Genomic DNA, 23,392 nt, shown 5'->3' on the forward strand with positions numbered 1-23,392 from the left:
ATTGAATGAAAGTCTGAATATATTGAATGAAAGTCTGAATATATGGAATGAAAGTCTGAATATATGGAATGAAAGCCTGAATATATGGAATGAAAGTCTGAATATATGAAATGAAAGTCTGAATATATGGAATGAAAGTCTGAATATATGGAATGAAATCTGAATATATTGAATGAAAGTGTGAATATATGGAATGAAAGTCTGAATATATGGAATGAAAGTCTGAATATATGGAATGAAAGTCTGAATATATGGAATGAAAACCTGAATATATAGAATGAAAACCTGAATATATGGAATGAAAGTCTGAATATATGGAATGAAAGTCTGAATATATGGAATGAAAACCTGAATATATGGAATGAAAACTGACGTCTTTGACGCACTCGCGCCGTTTTGTGTTTTCAGTTTGTGGTAATTATAGGAAATTGTAACTACTTCGTTTCACAACATATATCTGTCTGACTGAACAGTTCTCTTGTATTAAATTAACAAATATGAGCCTCTTGTAATTCCAGGACAAAACATGAGAGAACGTGAAGACGTTAAGATTGGGCGTTTTGAAAATAAACAACCATTAAATAATGTGATTAAAAGCGAATTATTTCGAATCATTTTGAGTATATGTATAAATATTTAACTTAATTAAGTTTAACGTGCTGGGAAATATTGAACTGGACCTTGAAAGTGACGTACAAGTGCTTTAATTCCACCTTATAAAGGTGTATGAACCCTGCAAACAAGACTTTGTTCATTGCGCTGAGGCGCGGCACGCGCTAAGTTACAAAATTCGAGAGGTGTACGACCTCGCGAATCGACAACGTGCGAGACCCTCGCGCATGGACGGAGCCACTGCGATTACATCATTTTCGCCGCGGACCCTCGACGCTCGCGACGCGTCAAGTATAAACCAGGCTTAAATCGATCGATCACCAGTGTTGGCGCCAGAGCGAACTAGTAACTCATTGAATCATAGATGTAGATCAGAGATAAATAAACTAGATTTTTTTTCAGCGTGAGAAATCTATGGCGTGTGTGGCAACCCTGCAAACCGCAGCTCCGAATCAAGCGAATCACTGCTGATAGCATGCTAGCCAGCAGTACTATGGAGAAATGTTCTATTTATTCTGCTTGTAAGCAGTACGCCACCATAGCTCGTGGACTGGTCAGGGTGTTTATCATCTCCTCCATACTGAGGATTACTGCTAGGGGTGTGACGATACACGATATTGGGTTCACGAGAACGAGACGTGACGAGATTTTAAGGAAACTAAAATGACAAATTATATGACTGGACAACATACTTTTATTTAACTGAGTTACACATGCATTTTGAAATGTTTTATTAGAACTCTTAACATGCATGATGCAAGCATGAACTTAATAAACTTGTCCTACAAATTGAAATTAAAATAAAATTTCATAAAAGTTAAAATAAAAATATTTCTCCTTTTTTCAAGCGCAAACAATACAGCGAGTCCCCGCTTAACGACGGTGTTAGACCGAAAAGTGTCGTTAATCGCGACCCCAGATTTAGATACGCTTTGATCGTAAATACAAAAACGAACAATGTTCTCGTGCACAACACTCCACTGTGCTGCCACTGCTCCTCCCCGCACCGCACAAAATAACATAAAAAGTTGGTCGTAACTCCGGTCGTCAACCAGACCCGTCGTTAAGCGGGGACTCACTTTATTATGTGCAAAACAAAACGTTTTTCTCTGTCAATAGGCTACAGAGTGCAAATAGTGCAAACAGAGCCTGACCAAGTATGTCACTGAATTTGCTGCAACTACACTGCCATGTTCATTTTTAAGAATATTAACATCGCCACACTGCTCCCGATATCCTGCTGTCTCAACTTGCCAAAGCGCCGTTCTGTCCCTGCTACCAAGTGAGATATGTTGATCTGAGTACTGAGCTGTGGTGCTGCTGTAAATGTCTCTGTATCGTGCTCGTATTGGCCGCGGTGTACAGCATTATTTTCATACAATGTTTGTATATGGTCAGTGTCTTATCAGTCACTCTCTTGCCATTTATCATTTCTGCCGGGTACCCAAAATGCTGCCAAACAAACGAGCCTGCCACCATACCTGGTACCACAAACTGAAAGCACAAAATGGCGCAAGTGACGTCAGGTTTCATTCCATATATTCAGACTTTCATTCCATATATTCAGGTTTTCATTCCATATATTCAGACTTTCGTTCCATATATTCAGACTTTCGTTCCATATATTCAGACTTTCGTTCCATATATTCAGATTTTCGTTCCATATATTCAGACTTTCATTCCATATATTCAGGTTTTCATTCCATATATTCAGACTTTCATTCCATATATTCAGACTTTCGTTCCATATTCTCAGGTTTCATTCCATATATTCAGACTTTCATTCCATATATTCAGACTTCATTCCATATATTCAGACTTCATTCCATATATTCAGACTTCATTCCATATATTCAGACTTTCATTCCATATATTCAGACTTCATTCCATATATTCAGACTTAGCAGTCATTCTATATATATAGTTTTTTCCTGAACGGCTTGCCATAATATATATATATATATATATATATATATATTTATATATATATATATATATTTATATTTATATATATATTTATATATATACTATTTCTATCTATGTATGTATCTATCTATCTATCTATTTGGTATATGGTTTTCTTAAATTAAATCATAAACTTTGTGAACCTAGTGAGTAAATTGGTTAGGCATGTTTTAAAAGTAAATTGGGAGAATTAATTAATTAATTAATTAATTAATTGTATGTTTACTGTTACAGCAAATCTCAAAAGCGTCACATTGGGCTCTTGTGTGTGTGTGCATGTATGTGTTATGTATGCACACATTTGGATGTGTGTATCTTTTGTGTATGTGTAAGTATGTGTTATGCATACATTTGGATGTGTGTATCTTTTGTGTGTGTGCATGTATGTGTTATGTATGCATGCATTTGGATGTGTGTATGTTTGAGTGTTTCCCATTTACATAAATAGACACATTATTCTTCTGTGTCTTACATTCACTGGGCTACTTTTTTTCCAGTCTTCTCTTGACCAGGGCTTTGACCTTATGCGTCAGGTCCCTATTAGGCAAATAAGGCCTGATGAATCTTTGGCACATCTTTAATGAGGACTCCTGAGCTGAGTACTGTTAATTAAGACAGGTTAACCAAGATGCGAATCTCACCTAATATTTCACCAGGGTAATTTCTTCTCATTTCTACAGCCTTGGTGATATTAAACCATAAAACCTGTACAGAAAATCGGGAATAAAATATCTTGTATTCACACAGTGGCTATTGCAATACATGTGTATAACATGTAACTACAAAATATTAGATTCATTTTTTAAGTTTTCATTATGCTGTTGTTTAAAGATGTTGATCTTGATTGACATTGTTTAGCCTGTTGAAATAAAGTATTTTAAAAGTTTTTTCATTTTTAATATAAAGTTTTAGATATAAATTTAGCATTTTTTTCTGAAAGCAGAAGTATGCAATTTTGTGTTTTGTAAATACTCTCTTCTGTATCTGTAGTAATCCTTTTCAATTAAGTTATCATTGATTGTTTAAAAAATCATGATGTTTTGATTCCACGGTCAGTTCAAAGGCAAAAACTTGTTTAACTTTAAGATTTAAATTAATTCACTCTGTGATATGTACAATATGTACAATTAAAGCAGCAAAATTGTTCAATTAGTTTATTGATTGTGAAAATAATGTACATTGAACTATTTGTAAAGGCCTTCTGCATGAATTCATTAACTCACTGATCATTTTATACTTTTTAAACATTTTCCTTAGAAGTGTTTTCAAGTTTGACATTTTGATAATTGTAGTTTTATTCTGTGTGTGTGTGTGTGTGTGTGTGTGTGTGTGTGTGTGTGTGTGTGTTTGTGTTTGTGTGTGTGTGTGTGTGCATACAAGGTGTAGTGCTGTTCTGTTTTCTCTTTGGGTATAATCTTTAAAAGCTGTTTTCAATCAAGCAAATGATCCCTCTCTTGCAATATGTTAATGCAGGCCTGATTTATCAGTGTTGTAAAAGTTAATTACCATATGTTTGTGAGTCCCGTAAGATGATGTATTTAATGTTTATAACTGGGATTATTAAAATGTCCTGACTCGATTATAGCAGACTCGATTTTCAACACTAGAGCTAATTATGCCCTTAAATCAAGACTTTTGCTTCTGACTTAACAATCTACAACTACGATGCCCTTTTTTAAAGAACTTGCATCATATACACAAGTACAAAAGTGCATAAAGAAATTTTTATATTATATATTTCATGTAGCTGTCGAAGCACCATGTCTTTCCAAATGATCAATTCATCATGAAAATATATGATGAAACAATCAGAAATGTCTCTTGTATTGATAACAATGCAACATTTGTACTCGTGGGAAAAAGGATAAGAAAGTGCAGTGTTTACCTCTCCTGCCAAAAGTCATTTAGAGTCTTGTGTGTAGTCACACCGCTCCTGGTAATCTTTCCAGCACCTCAAATGTTACACAATAAGAGGGGAGCAAGGTGAATTATTTTAGCCTCTCTATCAGTCCATTCCCTTGACTGTTTATTCTTTTTGCAGGGCTTTACTTGGGAGGTTTAATTGTTGATCGTGTTTATGGACGCAAAGGTTGATGCCTGACGTGTGTGGGTTATCGTCTTCCTATACACAGTTCCCCCCTTCCAGTGAATCAATTGTCTGGTAATCTTCTATCCCAGGCTTCAATTGTGAGAAAACGTATCCATTACAATATAGCTCCTTTAATGGCTTGACCCAGTGGAGCTCATTCTCATAAGAAGAAAAGAAAGGTTAGGAGACAGAGGGGCCATTCTAATAGGAAGGAAGTTGACGCATTTATTCTGCTCTTTGGCTCAGGTGAATTGTTTAAGAATGCAAAAGTTTAAATCTGTTTAGTTTCAGTGATGGGGAAACTGCACCATCACCATTGCCACCCTGTTACTAATGGGCAAAAGGCAAAATGAAGCTACATCGGTTATAAATGCAAGGACATTTTCAGTGTTTACAACCCTCTTGGTGAAATGACTGACCTGTCTTTTGTTTCTGAACATTAGAGGAGAGCAAAGTTTAACATGCGAACAGTTCACAAGAAAAAAAAAAAAATCTGGGTAAGCACTGTGCTGGATTCGTGTCGTGTCGGGAACAGCATAATCACTGTATCAGTTGTACACCAGACTGGGGCTTGCAGTGCGGTGTCAGATATCACTGCCTGTTATGTGAAATAAGGGTACTACACAGTGGCAACATTGTAACTCAGGGCAGACCAAATGGGGAAGCAATCACAGTGCTTTGTGCAGCACTAATTGCTGGAATACTATCCACATTGTACTGTTAGGCATGCTGTAATCCCACCATGAATATACATCTTGACTTGTATATTCAGATTTTGCACGTATTTCTATGACCTTGCCATTTAAGAATCACCCAATATGCTTAGGTCATATTATTTAAGATCAAGTTAAAAAAATTTTTTGGTCCATATATCTCCCGTATTACAGTTTATGTAGGGCATACATAAATTATGGGTCTTATAGTTGCTTGTCACTGTCGTTTAGTATCTTAACAGATTACACAAACCACACACTGTCCTTCATGTATATACAAGAACCATGAGCCGAGAACTTGGTTCAGAGGATCACTGAAAGCCTAATATGGTCCATTAACAGAGGGATGCCAATGACCACAGTTTGGTCAGGATGTACATATTTATTCTGCCCTTTAAGGCTAGCCTTGCTGGTCAGACAAGTCCAGAAAAATGACATAATTGGTTCCCTGTATGGAGAGTGGGAACCCATTAGTAATCATTCTGTCCAACCATCTGTCTGTCTGTCTACCCGTCTATCCTTTATTATTATTCTGGAAGACTTTTTCCGAGCTTAATCAAATTAATCAAATTATAGTAGGACATAACCTCAGGTCGCCAGTTTTTTTTTTTTTTTTTTGACTCACTTTTAACCACCTTGACTGTTACTGAAGGGCACACAGCCAATTCAGTGTTAAAATTCAGCCACCAATATTTCTATTAAAAATGCAGGCACATGGTGATAAGTATTAAAACACAGACAAATGGCTTGAAATCAGCCTTTCATATCTGGCAACCCAATTACCCTGCGCAACAATTTTGAAAATAGGTCAATTACAAAGGGATAGGACAAAAATGTTGTGTTTTTTGTCACAGTGGTGCCAAAAGCTGATCTGGAACTTTGGAAATGTGCAGCTTGACCTTTGACATTGATCAAATATACATAGGCATTAAATTAATATACATAGACATTAAATGGAAACAATTGATTTAGATGTGCTTCATGAAAACACATGATAGCTAAGCCTTTCATGACACTCAAATGAACCTTGTACTTTAAAGAACAAAAATTATGAAACACCTGTTTCTGTTTTAACTACACATTTGTATTTTTTTACAGGTGATCTTAGTCAATAGTTCAATAAACAGGTATGTCAAAAACTCTGAATTTTGTCTGTAATTTGAAAAGAAATTTGATTTCCATAGTAATATATAATAGTATAAGGAATATCATTGTTTATGTTTATCTAAATTTTAGAATGTAACTGCTGTGCTATTCAGTCATCCGTTCAGTATGCAGCTATCAGTGCTACAGCTGGCCATGTTTGACATTGATGACTGACTCTTAAACAATGGTGTAGAAGGAATTTTAAGAAGTCAGTTACTTTGGGAGCAATTTGTTTATACCTGAACAATTGGGGCGGGGGGCTCAAAGTTTTGTTGACAAAATCTTGGTCAAATCAGTCAGTTTGAGAGACAACCGTGTGATCTTCACCAAACTTTTTTCAGTATCAGCATCAGTAACTCCACTAATGTACTCTGAGTGAAACCAAGAACCACTAACATTTATTAGACAGTTATTTACTTTACCCCACATACAACCAGATAAGTCCAGTGCCAAAACGTACATGGGATGTAGTAGCTGACCCATATTTTCTAAGCCAATGGCAACTGCAGAAAATATTTCATACACAAATGTGGAGAGCATTATTTGAAGAATGGCCAGAGCATTGTGGGCAGAACAATTCCTAGATGGCTTCATTCACACTCAGCCCTGTGTGCAGTTTAAAGTTCTCAAGAAGTTCCAGACCTCAGAAAGTCAGTCTTGCAGCGTTTGGTTATTGCTTGAGATGTGGCATTGCTGTGAACCAGAAAAGAGTGATTTGATGGTGCTACATTCAAAATGGTGCTACAGAAACAAGCCAATGTGAGCATTTATTGTTTTGTCACTAGTTTTAGCTTTAAATAAAACTGATTAAACTCAGTTTTTAAAGTATAAATACTGTGAGCTTCACAAGTCATTTTTTCAATTCAGTAGCTGAAGCTAGGACTTGTAAATAGTGTGACCACAGTGATGTTTGTTTAAACAGAGTACGCCTTGCTAAAATACATTGACCCAACACTGTCAACATTTGATGCATGCAACATGTGGTGCTGGAGATATTACATCGTGCCCTCTCATAAAGACAACTATTTGTGGACAAGACATTGAGATTACAATTATGCAGGGTGATGCAAACATCCTGTCAAGGTTAAACTGGCTTTTCCCTCTATGAGACAGTAAGCAAAATAATATTTTCTACTTCAGGCAGGTCAAAGCACCTGTCATGTGTGGAAAAAAAAATCTCAGTGATCTAACATGAACAATTGTGAACCTTTTGGTTAGTTCAGGTGTATATGAGATACTAAACTATTATTACAGTAAACCATTTTGATCTGCTCTGTGCTAGAGCATTTTAAAGATAAATCACTGTTCTTTATATCAGTCAGCTTGAGCTTGGTGTAGCAAAAATGGTTTTGTCCTGGGTAATTTTAATGGGTCAACCCTTGTGTAAGATAGTGCCCACCAGTCTCTTTATCTAGAAAGATGGAGCAGTTTGTGGCATGGTGAAGCATATTTCTGTAGAACAGGAAGTTGCCCACTTGATGAACTGAGCCTTGGTGCAGTGAGGATTCTACACAAACCTTGTGTCCGGGTCTCACTGCGAGCTCATTGGTGGAGGGAAGACAGGGTGCAGATAGTTATGACCTGGTGCAGGCTCCAGACATAACAGCAATGAGAGTCTAATACTGTGTCAGTTAGAGTGGGAAATGGGGGTTATTTATTCATCTGGAGCACAGGGAGTGAGGTTGAGGACTCGACTGGGACAATACAATAAACAAAATCCACATCAACAAAAAGAGTTACCTTTCCTACCAAAACAAAACAAAGAGAGAAACATACTTGCTTCTTGCTCAGATATGTAAGCAATTAAAACGGAGAAAAAAAAGGAGAAATATAAAGGAGACAAATGTGAAATGTTTTCACACTTCTTGCTTCCAAACTATTTTACAACTACACACAACCTGTTTTACAGTTACATGTAAAAGATCATTACAGACATACACCAGGGGACTCACACACTCAGGGGGTGGGTAGGGACGTCAGCTAACGGGTGGTCATCTGCACCTGACGGACCACACGAGGGGGACTGCAGGATGGGCCCTGGGGTTGGAGGAGCCCCAGGATCTGTAAAAAAAAAAAAACACACACACCACAAATGAACCACAAATCAATCAGGGCTAGCCCTACGTTCAGTGTGCTATATGGTGCCATCATCGTCTTCTGGAGGAAGTGTTGCGTTATGCTTCTTCTCATTAAAAAAATCTCTTTGTTCCATCAAAGGGGAAAAAAAGTTGATTTATGTGGGACACTGATCATTCTGTGCACCTAATTCAAACAAAAGTAAAAAAAAAAGTAAAAAAAAAAAAATTAAGTTGCAATTGTTGTTCCACTGCTATTACCTGCAGCTTTAAACTTTCTGTTATGTGGATATGCCTTTAAATATATTATTCATTCTAGAGGTCGTTTGCTGTTCCTGAAATCATATAGTTCCACACTATGACACAGTGATGAATATGTGCAGACTCCATATGATCTATCTGCTTTTTTCTCCAAAGAAGCTGGTGGTCTTCCTGTAGCTCACCTGAATGTGCAGCTAGCGTCTGATGCTCATGACACTGAGGTCATGGGTTCAGTTCCCAGGGAGTGTATGTACTGACATACTGATAAATATGTAAGTTGATCTGCTGTGTATCTACCATGTAGCAGATGTTTTTGATTCTATTTCAAGTCTACTCTGCACCATAAAAAGAAAAGGTGGGACTACTGGTGACCAAAACCTCCTACAAAAAGATATTTAGATCGTCTTTGGATGTATTTCAGTTATAAATATAAGAAAATGCTTATTTTTATATTTTTGATGTATCTAACATTCTCATTTGAACATGTAACACTTTGAAAGGTGCCAGCTAACATTAGTTTACCCAACACTAATTTAGTGACATGTCCTATAATAATATGGAAATTATAACCTAGTTTTGGTTTGTTTTAGACTAAATCAAGTGTGTGTGTGTGTGTGTGTGTGTGTGTGTGTGTAATAGATACATAAAAAATAATGACATATATATCTCACAGGACACTCTCAAGTGATTATTATCAAATTCAGAGTTTTTAAGTGCATGCTTTTATTAGGGAGGCATATTTTTATAACAATTTCACAGTGTTTTAAGGATCTCTGAAACACTGTTCAGTAGACAAAATGCATGAACTTTTCACCTTGATAGAGTAAATCATAATGTGTCATCACCTGGAAATGATATCCTACTTAAAGCTTTTGGTAATATCTCACTGTTTACTCAAAGCATATTAATAAAAATAAATAAATAAAAACATTTCAAAATGTAATATGTATGGGTTAGTATTACCTCACTGTGAATGTTGTATGCAAAATACTGTTCATCTTTGAAGACTTGAGACTTGATTTGCCTAATGAATAAATGTATATTTTATGCAAATGAAAGCCATGCAGAAGATTGATGATTGCAGCACATTCAGCTGTTGGAAACCAATCAGACAACACACTCTTAATAAGCCAGGCAAGGTGAAACACAGTTCTAGTGTACTGACATCAAGAAAGCATACAGGAATTATTTACTAACTTGTAAATGAGGAGTAAACATCAAAACTGTCACATAAAACTTTTTGGTTCATATCTAGGAGAGGGCTTCCTGTGATACTTCCTAAAACCAAGTTGCATTGTACTCTCAGTAGTGTGGCTTTAGAACACACTGGAAATTCATTTGAGTTATGTGCATAAAATATCTATATATGAGAATACAGAAGACTGTAAACATAAAACAGAGATATTTGACTGCAATGTACAGTATATTCCATACTTTCAGTATTGGTTTTAGCTAGACAGAAAATGGATTAAGAAATTGTGAATATTACATTGCTTCTTTAGCTTGTGTGTTAAATTCAAGCTCTGTTTCCTCTCTTTACATTTGGCAATTGTAGACAATCAGCACATTACAAATGGTTTTAAGTATGCCGATACTATGGTAAATGCTATATTGCTTGAATTGCTTACAAACCAGCAATACGTGGGTGATCTCAGTTGTTGCATGATAACAATATAGATACGGGGGATACGTTCCCTCACAACAAGGGATGACAGCTGTTACATCTTTTAAATTGATGGTCTTACTTGATTATAGGGTTCTGTATGTATGGTTCTACAAAGGGTTAAATCTTTCAAAATTAGAACCTAGGCTGGCATTTTCAGGATAGCCGGTAGTACTAATACTGGAAATCTGACAATTCTGAATTATTTATTACTTTTAAATCTCCATGCAGTATGTTGAGTGTTTTGGTATATAGAGATGAAAATGTAGAGATGAATGTTCAAATGCATTTAAAGTAACATTTAAAAGATAAAGACATTTCAGTTTGGTTTAGTTGTAAACATCTTCAAATATTGTGTCTATGCAGTTGTTGCCATATAAACACACACATAGAACCAAACCTACCCACACAGCCACACTAACACACACATGTATATCAGTTTATCATTATATATTATTTTATACATTTTGGAATAATATTCCTTCTTTGACAATCTCTTAAGTACACATCTAGACCTATGAAGTGTTTTATTTTACTCAAATTCCTTGTAAAACTCCTTTCTGGGCCTTCAGCAAAATACATTCTGAACACCCCAAATTATGTAAGAGCTGACTTTTCTTGAAAATCAATTATTGGCACAATTTAAAAATCTAGGTCAAAGACATTTAAGCCTGTTGGACTACTTGTTCTTGAGCTAGCTGAAACTGACTTAAGCCTCTGGTAGTGTTAACACTATAGGACATTCAACATACCCTGCAGAACTGCACATCACTGGCATTATCCTCTTGAGCAAAAAGTGTTGGAAATCTGTAATTTAAGTGCTTGTACACAATGCTGCACCTACTTGTCTGGATTAATGGCAAGCGGTCTTGGGCACAGTTTGGCCTTGGGTTAAGCTCTGTAGAGGGAAGTGTGCTTGGACAACTGGCCATGCAACAGAGACAGATAAGATGATTATTGAACACTTATCTCCTGAATGTTATCAAACTGTATGACTGGTTCCTCAGGTAAGCCAGTCAAGTAATTTCTCTGCATTGATTGTTTTCCCAAAGCCACCACACCTTGTTTCACTTGCATATACATAGTGAGTTAATGAGAATACAAACCCAAATATCCAATTAGTTAATTAAAGACCAATTCAGATATCTTACCAGTAAGGCACGTATGAGTTCCGTTCAGTTGTTCAGTGAAACTGTCTGAAACAAAATATGTTTAACCTCAATTCGGCTTTGGATTATCAAATCAAGGCAGTGATATCAGCAGGGTGCAGATCATATATCCTGAACTGTGGTTGTCAGTTACCAGGGGACAGTGAACTCAGAGTGCAAATCCCTTTTTTAGCACTGGTAAATCTATTCCAAAGGTCTCTTAAGCACGCACACTGTGCTGGTAGAACAGACAAGCCGCTAATTGCTAGACGAATTATTGCTATTGATCTCTGTTCTAGTAGAGTCAAACAAACAATATCTGGAAATGCTAAGGAGGAGGAGTTTCTGGTAGAAATTACGAGAGCTGACCTTTCTCTTCAAATATAGGCATTTCCCACAATATTGGTCGACCAAGAAGAGCAGCGTTCATCTCTATATTAATGTCCGTGTCATCTTAGCCTGTTAGCCGTTGAGGACTGAGAGTCATTGTTGACGTATAAATTCTTATGGAGTCTTTGTAGGGTGCTGCTTCTTCTTAATGGTGTGAGTAGCTGCTGACAGCTGGTAGAAGTGGGTCTCATTTAATGTGCTACTGGCTATATAGGCTTCTATCATCAACTACTTACATCATACATAGCGGGCTAGTTTGGAGGTGTCTGGAAATGCAGCTGAGATTTTCAATCTTTTAAGGACACAACCAAGTGTCATCTTTAGTTTCCCATAATACACTGTGCACATGTACAAATACATTGTGTTTTTTCAAAGACCAAGAACCCTAGTGGAAGGAGTTGGATAATATCTCCAGAAGTACACATTTGAAATATGCTATATGCTATAGTATCATCGTAAATATTTGTACAATCAAAATGGTTTAAACATTATTGTTAGTAGCAGTAATAGTTCTAATAGTAGTAGGAGTCGTTGATGGTAAACAGTAACTTGCCCACCGTAGAGTCTTGTTTAGTTTTCCCTATTATTAGAGACACCAGGTGCATGTTTAAGGAGGGGTGTGACCCTTTAAAACCTTCTGACAGAGAGAGGACAGACTGGGCAAATGTTATCAGTAAGACACCTTTTTTATACAACAGTTGTACACACTTTAATTCATGCTGGCTTCCAGTTACAGTTGTGTTAACTGCTTGCTGTCTTTGGGCAGGCTGACACAACCCATTCTGGAAAAGGCTCGAAAAGCCACTTAGGTGCTTCATTAGTTAACTTGGTTTGCTTTTCTTTCTTGGATTCTCACTCAGTACTGTGGGGTCACAGACAAGTTGTGACAGTACTAAGTTGTCACCTACCACAATACCAAGTATTATTCTTCCTCATGAGACAATGATTTTAGATAAACTTCCTTTTCCTCAGTCTGTTTAGAGTTACACATACTGTGGACTGACGTACTATAAAAATGCAAAAAGCTCTGTGTGTGATATTTACTTTATTAATACTCAATTCCAGGCCCTGAGTAATAGAGAACGAACTAAAACAGAATACTCCTTAATCTCCTTGACCTTAATCACTTTTGCAGAGGGTTGGCAATTCAATCACTAACTCAGAAACATTCAGTTTAAGAAGTCGTCACTCCAAGCTGTATCTTCTCTGGGCTAATGCACCTTTGTACACCTTTATATTTGGGTTTTGAAACTTTTAGCATTTTTTACGAATGGTGCTCTTTCCCTTCATTCTATCAGACTGCACAGTTAGGGTTGAATACACCTCAAAGGCACCACTAATTAAAATTCACTCCACATAGTTAATGAGGCAACTAATCCCAAATGATGACATTACAAATGTGGACATCTCACTAGTCCCACATTCCATGAATGTTTTTCATTTTGAGCTAAATTGAGACTTCTGATGCTTCACTGTTGGAGGATGAGTGAATGTAAGTAATGTAAATGACAGGCTATAGTTTACATTGTGCATGAAGCCAAATGAATGCTTAAGCTCTGCTTTAGCAGTTTGCTGCATTAGATCTGTTTGCTGCTGGTACAGAGATGTTTGATTGCGTTCACATGATGCTTGGTCTAAGACCTATAATAGAACACTAAGACCAGAAACTTCTGAAGTATTACGCTTGAGTCATCAAATTGCCCTGATAATAGTTTTTTATGTCTTCCTCTCACCCCTAGTCTCTCTTTGGTAAGAGGACTAATGGATAATTATTACCTTTGGAAGCGTTCCTTTACTGTTTCCCCGAAAAGGTTAGTCCAATATTTACCACTAACCGCACAGAGCATGTGTACATCATTTAGATAACATCAAGCATTTGCCACATAAGATGTGGTTTAACCTTTGGGCAAATTGCACCATACACTTCTTCAGATCCTTTTGCGATATCAGCCAACTTAATGAGGATGTGGGCTCATGGTTTCTGCACATCTCTCCCACCACTACTCTTCTCTTCTCTTTTTTCTGTCCTCTCAAGCCAGAGACAAATCCCCATGCCTGGTCCGTTGCTTTTATTAAATTCTCCTCAATAAAAAAGCTCAGACAGGATTTATTAGGTACTCAGCACAGACGTTTAGTATTTTCCCCCCCAGTTATTAAGTGAAAATCAATAGAAAGCAAAGAAAATGGAAGTCATACAAGTGTTGTCGCCCCGATATTATGTCGGCTGTCGGGTTAGATTCATGACGGGGCCTCAGTTCGCCTGCGAGCTGGACATTCTGCTTACATTGCAGGACCCAAAGTGGAGGTTATTCATTAGAGTAAGCCAGCGGTCAGATACATTTCCAGGCCATTTCACTCATCTATCTTAGAGAGGCCTGTGTGGAGTGGGGAAGGATGCTGATTTGCCCTGATAGAGATGTCAGGTTTTACGCCGCCACCTTCAGATTTATCGTTATTTTGTTCTTAAGACCTTTTTTTTAACAGCCCTTGTACACTTCGCATGAAACATAAACTTAAAAATAGGATTGAAGCCTTGGCTACACTGTCTTTCAGAATGTTTGATCACAATCAAAAGGTGATGGTGGTGATTTTCTGTGGCTACACACTTCATAGACCTCTTACTCAAAAGGTGGATAACATAGATTTGGTTATGCTGAACATCGTACATAATGTGGGCATCTCATTACCAACAAGCAACCAAAAAAAAAACAAAAAAAAAAAATTACATCCCTTAAACTTATTCATAAGTTATGGTAAATGCTGTCACATACTTGTAACGATTCAGAACAGCACATTGCAGTATCACATCTTATTAATTAGGGATTGTTCATGTTTTCTAAAGTGAATGGACTATCAGTTTGATTTTTTTGTTTGTTTGTTTTTTGGTGTAAGAGATAAATGACTGAGATGCCAGAGAACAGTGCCTCCATTAAAGTAGCATGCTGTGGCTATGCTACTGCACTAAATTTATCACAGGGGACAGAGCCTTTGTCTCTGTCTGTTAGCCTCTTTACTCAAAGTGAGCGTGCTTAATATACATTCAAGGCAGAGGAGAAAACCTCTGAAATAAAGAACTTAAGCACTGCACTAATTTAATTACTCGTAAGACCTCCTTGACAGTAATGTAAATATTCTAGCGCCCGGACCTGAGACACTCAGAGTAATTACTTAAAGCTTTCCCTCAGATCTCCCTTGACTTTTTTCTTTTTTATTATCCAAAAGCTTTTTAACATTAGCACTTTTCTTCTTGACAAATTAAATGAAATTTCATTACTCTAGCCATCCTAATGGCATGAAGGTGTCTGCTGTTGTGCAGAGGGCCCCTTACCCACTGCCCAGGCAGATTAATCACATACTCTGCTTCAGAGTCAAACTGGAGAGAGCATCGATCCACCCGTCCGGATGCCTCTGGTGATCTGGAGGGCTAGGAAGAGGGGGGTAGATGTGAACTTTGAGTGAGAGACACCCACTAACTATCGATTGTAATATGTTAAATGCACACACCATTGCAGGGCAATTACTTCACGTCAGATAGAGAGTCCAAATTTTAGAAACACAAGGGCTCTGAATTTGAATCTTTATTACCCAGTCAAAGACATTGAACCCTGCAATTGAGTGAGCAACTGGTAGGAACATAACTGGTTGGAACAAGGTGGTAATTTCATGCTGTACACACTTGCTTTTTTGTGGACATTCATGTTTAATCTGGTGACTCTGTAAACAATTCAAGACAGTAGCATCTATCAAGCACTAGTGCGTTTTATTATCGCTGCATTAGATAAGTTGCACCTGTCCTCAGATCTGTATATGCCAACATCAAGATAGCATGCAGTACGCTAAACAGAAGATGTGCAAGGCCATCACCAGCTCTGATCATAATATGATATATATATTTGTCAGGAAAAGGCATTAGAAGGAGGAGTTTGAACTTGTCTTAGACAGCTGTGTGTTTTGCTATTAGCCAGAGATATTTAACACCTTTTGGGGTTTTGTAAAGGTTAAGCATCTTGGCCTTTGATCTCTCAAGGGGTGAGGTCTTGGCAAAGGGTCTCTGCGCTACCCACCAGCCCTCCAGGGGCTTTCAGTCCAATTGCTGGCCCAGAGTGGATGCAGATCTCAAGGTTACACCTGAGAGTTCAAGGGCAGGTCCAAGTGTAATCGGCACTTAGATCATAGATTAATCTTATTTGCCATCTATTAGGCTTGATTCAGCCTTTCCGCTCTCCCCCTCCCAAAGCCAGGATTACTGTGATAGTTTAAGATAATGGATTCTTATGGAAGGGGGAGGTCAAGAAGGCTTCGTGTTTCAGAAGCTACAGATAATATGATTAATCTAAAAGCCTCTTTCAAAGGGGGTGCCACCTTCACAGGTCTAATTGCCATAGAGGAATGGGGCAGAGGGAATAAATCTACAGGGGTGCGTACAAAGCCATCAGATGAGATGCTCTAAATTCAGACAGAGGATGTCATTCATTAGGGTGCTACTGTGTAACTCTGGTATTGCTGATGACAAAGAACTTTATTTTGCTTCTGTATAACTTAATCCACCTATTTCCTTGGAAAGCATAACATTCGCAAGCAGTTTTCAGTATAAGAACAACTATCTTTTAACCCCAAAGGAAATAAAATCCATACAAACAAAATAATTAATTGTAATTGTCAAAGAGTAATGGACTATAGTGGCAAATACTGATGTTATTAAAAGGCTTTAGCTGGGTTACATTGACATTTTCCTAATCTAACAATCATAATAGACATGTTTAGATGGAGAGTTCTCATTGCTAGATTTGCATTGCTCTCAGAATTTACTATTAACATTTACTAAAGATACAACTTCAGGAAAAACAACACAAAATAATTTCACCTTAACCTAGATATGCAAAGGTTATGCCAGGTTGTATTGATTCTCTTAACTCGAGCTTAACTCCTCTTTTTTATGACAAGGGGAAACAATCTTTGCTCTTACCACGATTTCTGTGGGTAGCCACAAGCCAGAATGATAAAAGATCAAATGTGATAAAAGTATCCAAATGCGAATGCCCAGAGATAACCTCTGAAGACACATTGGTTATCAGAGGCAGTCATCAGTGAGTGAATATTTATCACAACGAGCAGGCTCATTGTGGCCTCACTTCCTGCATGTTTACTAGGTAATACAAGGGTGTAAGACATGTAATCTTTCTGGACCGATTCCTGCTTCAGCTCTTTAAGGGAGTATTACAAAGCTTACCTATCCAAACAGAAGCAAGGAATAACATAACCTATATAGACTGTATCTCCCGATTTTGTTGTATCTTTTTTGAATACTTTGTTACTTTAAATAAGAAAGCTTATTCTCTGATGGAATTATATAGGCATATGTAGCTAGAGATCAGGTAATGTGCAAGACCTGTTTATCGTCATGCATATCATGCAGATGATGTAAATAATGTAGAATGATGTGTATATGTATAAACATACATACATTATATGTAATATATTATTCTTTTTTTTCTCTGGCTAGGCACAGGAGTAGTTCAATCTAAAATGACTGACGTGTTCTGGAAATGAAAAGGTCTCAAAGTGTGCCCTCATAGGCAAGAGAGATATCTCTTGTCAAACATAAACCAAATTAATGTTGGACCATACAATAGCTTTAATATGACGGCACCATATAAGCATAGAATGGGAGGGCAGTAGTGTGGGTGGCTATTGCCAGAGGTTAAACGACGTGGCTCTTTCTTAAACTAGTGATGACATAGTATCCATAACAAATGACATATGTGTGATTGCGTTACGACACTGAAAAAACTGCATGCCGCAGAATGACAAGTTTGCTGCACATATGGTCAAACATCTCAGCCTTCAGGACAGAACCAGGCATCTCAGGACGAGAAAGACACACGCCGTGAAGTTGCGAAAGCTGCACTGCATGAGCACATTGGATGAAATCTAATGCCAGTGCACGCCAAAGACCATATGTTTCACCAGACGTACACACTGCTGTTGTGCTGTGTGCAGTTATATGCATTAGTAAGTAGTGGAAGAAGCACCTGTGAAGGTGCACAGGAGCATAAAACATGGAAGAGAATGATAATGTGCCACAGACGCATGCTTGTGCCCTTGAGACTTGACTGTGAGCCTGACTTCTGAATGGACGTCTATGGCCAATTTAGGGGGAAGTTTCTGCAAGCCAGCATCTTTTTCCTCTCTTGCTGAAGACAAATACAGTGCTTTTGATATTACAAATCCACGGATGAAACAGGGATAGCGGTAGAACATGTCCGGACATCCAATTTCAAAGCATTGCATACTTCAACCCACTTGACATATTGTATTATTCTAAACCTTCATCAGGCCATCACGTCAGACCGGGAGAACATCTTCTGTGTGATCCATTGCAGCAATACAGAGAGGTAACCTTGGCCCACGGGGCCATTCTTTGATATTAGTGCTTTATAATAATTTGCTCTATCGTTTATGTTCTGAGTTCACCAGTTCGTACCCCTTGTGGAAGGCTGTGATAGGGTGAAATATGTGTTAGCTTAAAAGCATAATTTACAGAGAATATGTACAAGATTGCTGCTCTTTTTATTGGAGATATATGTATCCTTGGAGATATCCATTTGTTTCAATAAGCATGTCATATGCTGAGCATTATTTTCACCTCTAAATCAGCTAAAATGGCCTAATGGGAAAATGCATTATTTTCCTTACCTGGTATGTACTGGAATCATTATTTTTCAGGGTTATGTTAATAGACTCACACACATACTGAGCTCTATTTAAGGCCATGTGCAGTAGTCACAGAGTGTAGATCGTCTATTGTAAAAGTTGTTTGGGCATACCCTTTGAATATATCAGAAATGCTAGTAATATTAAATTCTAAATCTGTGATTGACAGATAGATTGGCTATCAGAAGAGAGTGATGTGATATATACCCAGGCAAAAAAAAAGTGTACTGAAATATACTTAATTTAAGTGCACTTAATATACTTCAGTGCATCATGATAAATATACTAAAAATGTGCTATTTTCACACACTAACTTTGTACTTAAGTGTGCTGTATGCATGTTTTATTACTACTAAAATTGTACTTAAACATAATTAAATATACTCAACTGTACTATTTTGAGACACCATTAAGTCTATTTAAGTGCACCTATAGTATACTTTCTCCCAGGCAAAAAAAGTGTACTGAAATATACTTAATTTAAGTGCACTTTCAGTGCATCATGATAAATATACTAAAAATGTGCTATTTTCACACACTAACTTTGTACTTAAGTGTGCTGTATGCATGTTTTATTACTACTAAAATTGTACTAAACATAACTAAATATACTCAACTGTACTATTTTTAGACACCACTAAGTCTATTTAAGTGCATCTATAGTATACTTTCTCCCACCAAATCTTTATTTTAAAAACATACTTTGTGTGAACTTGGAGTATGTTTAAATCCACCTTTAAGATTACTATTAGTATATTAATAAAACATAATAAATGTTTTATTAAGCACCATTGGTCTTTGTAATGGCACTATAGCATACTAAGAACATATTTATTACACAATAGCACATTTATCATAAATGCATTACAAAATATAAATGTAAGTGTACTTTGGTGTACTTTTTTCACCTGCGGGACAGCTCTACTGTGTGTTAGGTATTGAATTTAACTAATTACATCAACACAATGCCCATATATATATTTTAAAGTGTTTTTATTGACTTATAAAATGCTTTGTGTATTTCCACAATAACCAAACCTTTTAGATACACTGAAATACAGCACAGACAAGTGTTGTGAAGTGTAGCTTGTAGTGCTGTATATTAGATCCAAACAGAAACCTAAACAGTTGCTCTTGTATTCAGAACAGTTCTGTGTCAAATTCACAAAATTTACATAAACAAAACATAACTTAATAACTACATAACTACACTACATTTTATACTGTTTGTTTTTGTACACAAAACTCTCATTATTGCATTTTCTTCTAATGGCTGCTCTCACTTCTGACACACTTGTACCAGGAAACTCCAAAAGTACAGCATCAGTACAAAAAGAAAATAACAAAATGATAAATAATGCTTGTGAACTTTGTAAGGCATATACCACAAATTACACATTATAAAACCTAAATAAACAAGTGACAAGTGATGAGTATTAATACAATGCATTCAAATGACTAAAACTGCTTTGACAATAGCTCAGGCATTGGAACAGGCTAGGGTTAGGGTTAAGGTTAGAGGTATCCCAATTGCATGTCCTGTAGCAGGCAGTTCTGTTGTGTTAGCATTTTTTTAAAGATTTGTTTGCAGAATGGTAAAACAGCCAACAGTCCTTCTCAAAATGGTTTGTGCTAATTCATAGGCATAGTATTACCTTTTTTGTAGATTTATTGTAGATTTATTCAGTTCACTGGTTATCTCAAATGGTCTAAAAACACTGGTTCTGGAGAGCTACCTTCTTGCAGAGTTTAGTTCCGTCCTGTATCCAATAGGCTATCCTGCTCCTTACTTAAACCAAAACTGTGTAGCAAATTGTGGTTGTAACTAGGCTCTGAGGGAGGTAGCTCTCTAGAACCATAGTTGGTCATTATAAAAACACCAAAATGAAGAAAAATCAAAAATACATACTAACAAGGGCACTCAGCTTTTCCGGGTCTAACTGATCCTTTGGTGTTCCAAGTGCTGAATTTCCAGTTAGACTTGAGGAAGCCAACACATCCCTCCCAAAAAGAAGCATGGCTAATTCTTGGGTGAACAGTGTCCGGTTTAATCTTCGGAAGCAGCTTTTGCTGACCTGCACCCTTGTGTTGCCCAGGAAAATCTGTGTCCAGAAAATATATTTACATCCTCTTTAATTTTCTATGGATTTATGTAACAGGACATAAAACATCTGCTTAGAAAGTCATCACATTTTAAAAAACACAACCTATGATGAACAACACCTTATCACAAATTACTGTGTCATGATTCATTTAAAATATGCAAAACTGCTAAATCGGTACATGAAAAATTAAGTGCACCTTTACCTTTTTCATTTAGGAATTAAGTTTGGCCAAAACTACGTCATGCAACAGGACAATGATCTCAAGCACACCAGCAAATCTACAATAGAATGGCTAAAAAAAAGAGAAGAACCAAGATGTTGCAATAGCCACTCAAACTACAGACCTCAACCCAATTAAAATGGCAGGACTTTAAGAGAGCTGTGCATAAACAAATGCCCACAAACCTCAATGAACTAAAGCTACGTAAACGTGCAAAGAACAGTGTCCCAAAATTCCTTCTGAATGATGTGAGACTTCTAAAATCATTCAAAAAAGATTTCTTCAGGTTGTTAAATGCTCATTGATTCATGTGGTGTACTTCATTTACACACATGGCTTCTGCCCTTTTGCAGTTTTTTGTAAATAATAACTTATTGTAATTTGTCATGTTATTGATCATCTGAGATTTTATTTTCCTAATTTTATCACCTATGGACCAGATATTAATAATTATAATAATAATACATTTTATTTAATGATGGCGCCTTTCATGGCACTCAAGGACACCTTACAACAGTTAATAAATTAAAATCAGACAAACAGATCTACATATATTCAAATACTTTCAGCCAGATAAAATATAAGACACACAGGGAGAAGTGAAAATGAGGAGTCAGAAGTATGCTAATGTGAATAGGTGGGTTTTAAGCAGAGATTTGAAGGTAGATAGACAGTCAATATTGCGGATTTGAGTAGGAAGGGCATTCCAAAGAAACGGGGCAGAGTAGCTAAAAGCTCCCACAGTAGAAAAAAAAACATATTTAGCTACTTATCAATTTATTTATATAATATCAACCTTTGGTTTGCTTCCATCCACTGAGGTGGTACACTGTGCAACCCCTCTCTTCTCAGCTGCCATCATCCACATGTCCTCATTCCTAAGAAAGGCCTTTTTTCTCTATCAAGACCTTATAGTTGTCTGTGAATATCAAACATAAAAGGTAAGACAAAATATCTACAGCATGTCTTTTCAGTAACTTTGTCAAGATTCCATAAAAACGTAATTACATATAAAGCAAGGTATTTACAGGTAGCCATAAAGTAAAGTCTTAGTAACAAACCTATTCCTTTCTACCATAATATATATATATATATATATATATATATATATATATATATATATATATATATATATATATATATATATATAAACACTTCGTGTTCAGATAGGAAGCAACACTGATTGTGAATCAATTTCAACTGCTCTTGTGCAAATGGAACAGACAACAGGTAGAAATGAGAGATTTTCAACTGATTTCAAAGATTTTTATTCATTGAGATCTAGGATGTGTTATTTTAGTGTTCCCTTTATTTTTTTTAACAGTATATATATATATATATATATATATATATATATATATATATATATATATATATATATATATATATATATATATATATACACACACACACACACACACAGTATATAATGTAATAGTCTATTAATCACAGTTAATTCATTGGTTGGAGGTGGGGGTTATCTTTACAATTACTTCAAGTAAAATGGAGTTTATAGTGCTTCTCATGTGTACCCAACCACGAGAAGCACCGTTCTTAGTTTTAAGAACGGGTGGATTTTTTGTCTGCCATAAAAACATCCTTCGTGTTTTCTAAGCTGTGCACACAATTATAAACGAACGTTTACTTGAAGCAATTGTAAAACATTGCATGTATCTTTACTGGAAAACACGGAGGCTTTGGCCGACCAAACGCAACTTCCAACGGGAGTACATTTCATGGCGGGGGTGACATGTTCTCACGTTTGGTTATTGTAGAAAGCATATCCATTCAACTATTTTATGGCGTGTGTCAATTCCAAGACAAAAATCGCGAGCGAGGAAAATCACTTCGCGCAAGGAAAACCGCTCACTCATACTAGATAGTTTACCTCGCTCGCTATTTTAGTCTCAGAATAGGTATGTTAGGTATGAAGACTAGAAGCCTACAGGAATGCACTTATGAGAATACATACCTCCTAGTAATAGCAGTTTTGCGGCCACCTTCTTTTGTGGGTCTTTCCTGTTAGCCTGGTACACGTCAATCCACCCGTCGTCGATCCAAAGATCCGGCCTGCTAATACCTGAACTAGCTGCTTTGTGTACTGGAGTGTCACAATGTCAGTACTTTCGACATGAACTGATTTGTCCCTGAAATCAAATATTCCGAACTTAAACGGTGCCGTTTTCTACTGGAAATATTCCCCGAACTGTACCCGACCTTATGATACACTTACAGCTGTGACTGAGTTAACAAATAAATCCTAAGTACCCATGAACACATAGTCTGCTGTA

General features: G+C 36.7%; 1 long non-coding RNA gene across 2 annotated transcripts; it reads right to left on the minus strand.

Moving 5' to 3' along the window:
- Nucleotides 1-19,752: 19,752 nt before the first annotated feature.
- LOC143493149 (uncharacterized) lies at nucleotides 19,753-23,353 on the minus strand. Of its 2 annotated transcripts, XR_013125353.1 has the most exons (4): nucleotides 23,074-23,353; nucleotides 21,898-22,020; nucleotides 21,084-21,173; nucleotides 19,753-20,878 (listed from the first exon to the last, which is right to left on the minus strand). It is a non-coding gene; the product is annotated as an uncharacterized LOC143493149 (long non-coding RNA). The 2 variants fall into 2 exon arrangements; XR_013125352.1 differs by lacking the exon at nucleotides 21,084-21,173 and having other exon boundaries at nucleotides 23,074-23,338.
- Nucleotides 23,354-23,392: the final 39 nt, after the last annotated feature.

Source organism: Brachyhypopomus gauderio, chromosome 2 (assembly GCF_052324685.1).
Source record: "Brachyhypopomus gauderio isolate BG-103 chromosome 2, BGAUD_0.2, whole genome shotgun sequence".
Taxonomy (NCBI): Eukaryota; Metazoa; Chordata; class Actinopteri; order Gymnotiformes; family Hypopomidae; genus Brachyhypopomus; species Brachyhypopomus gauderio.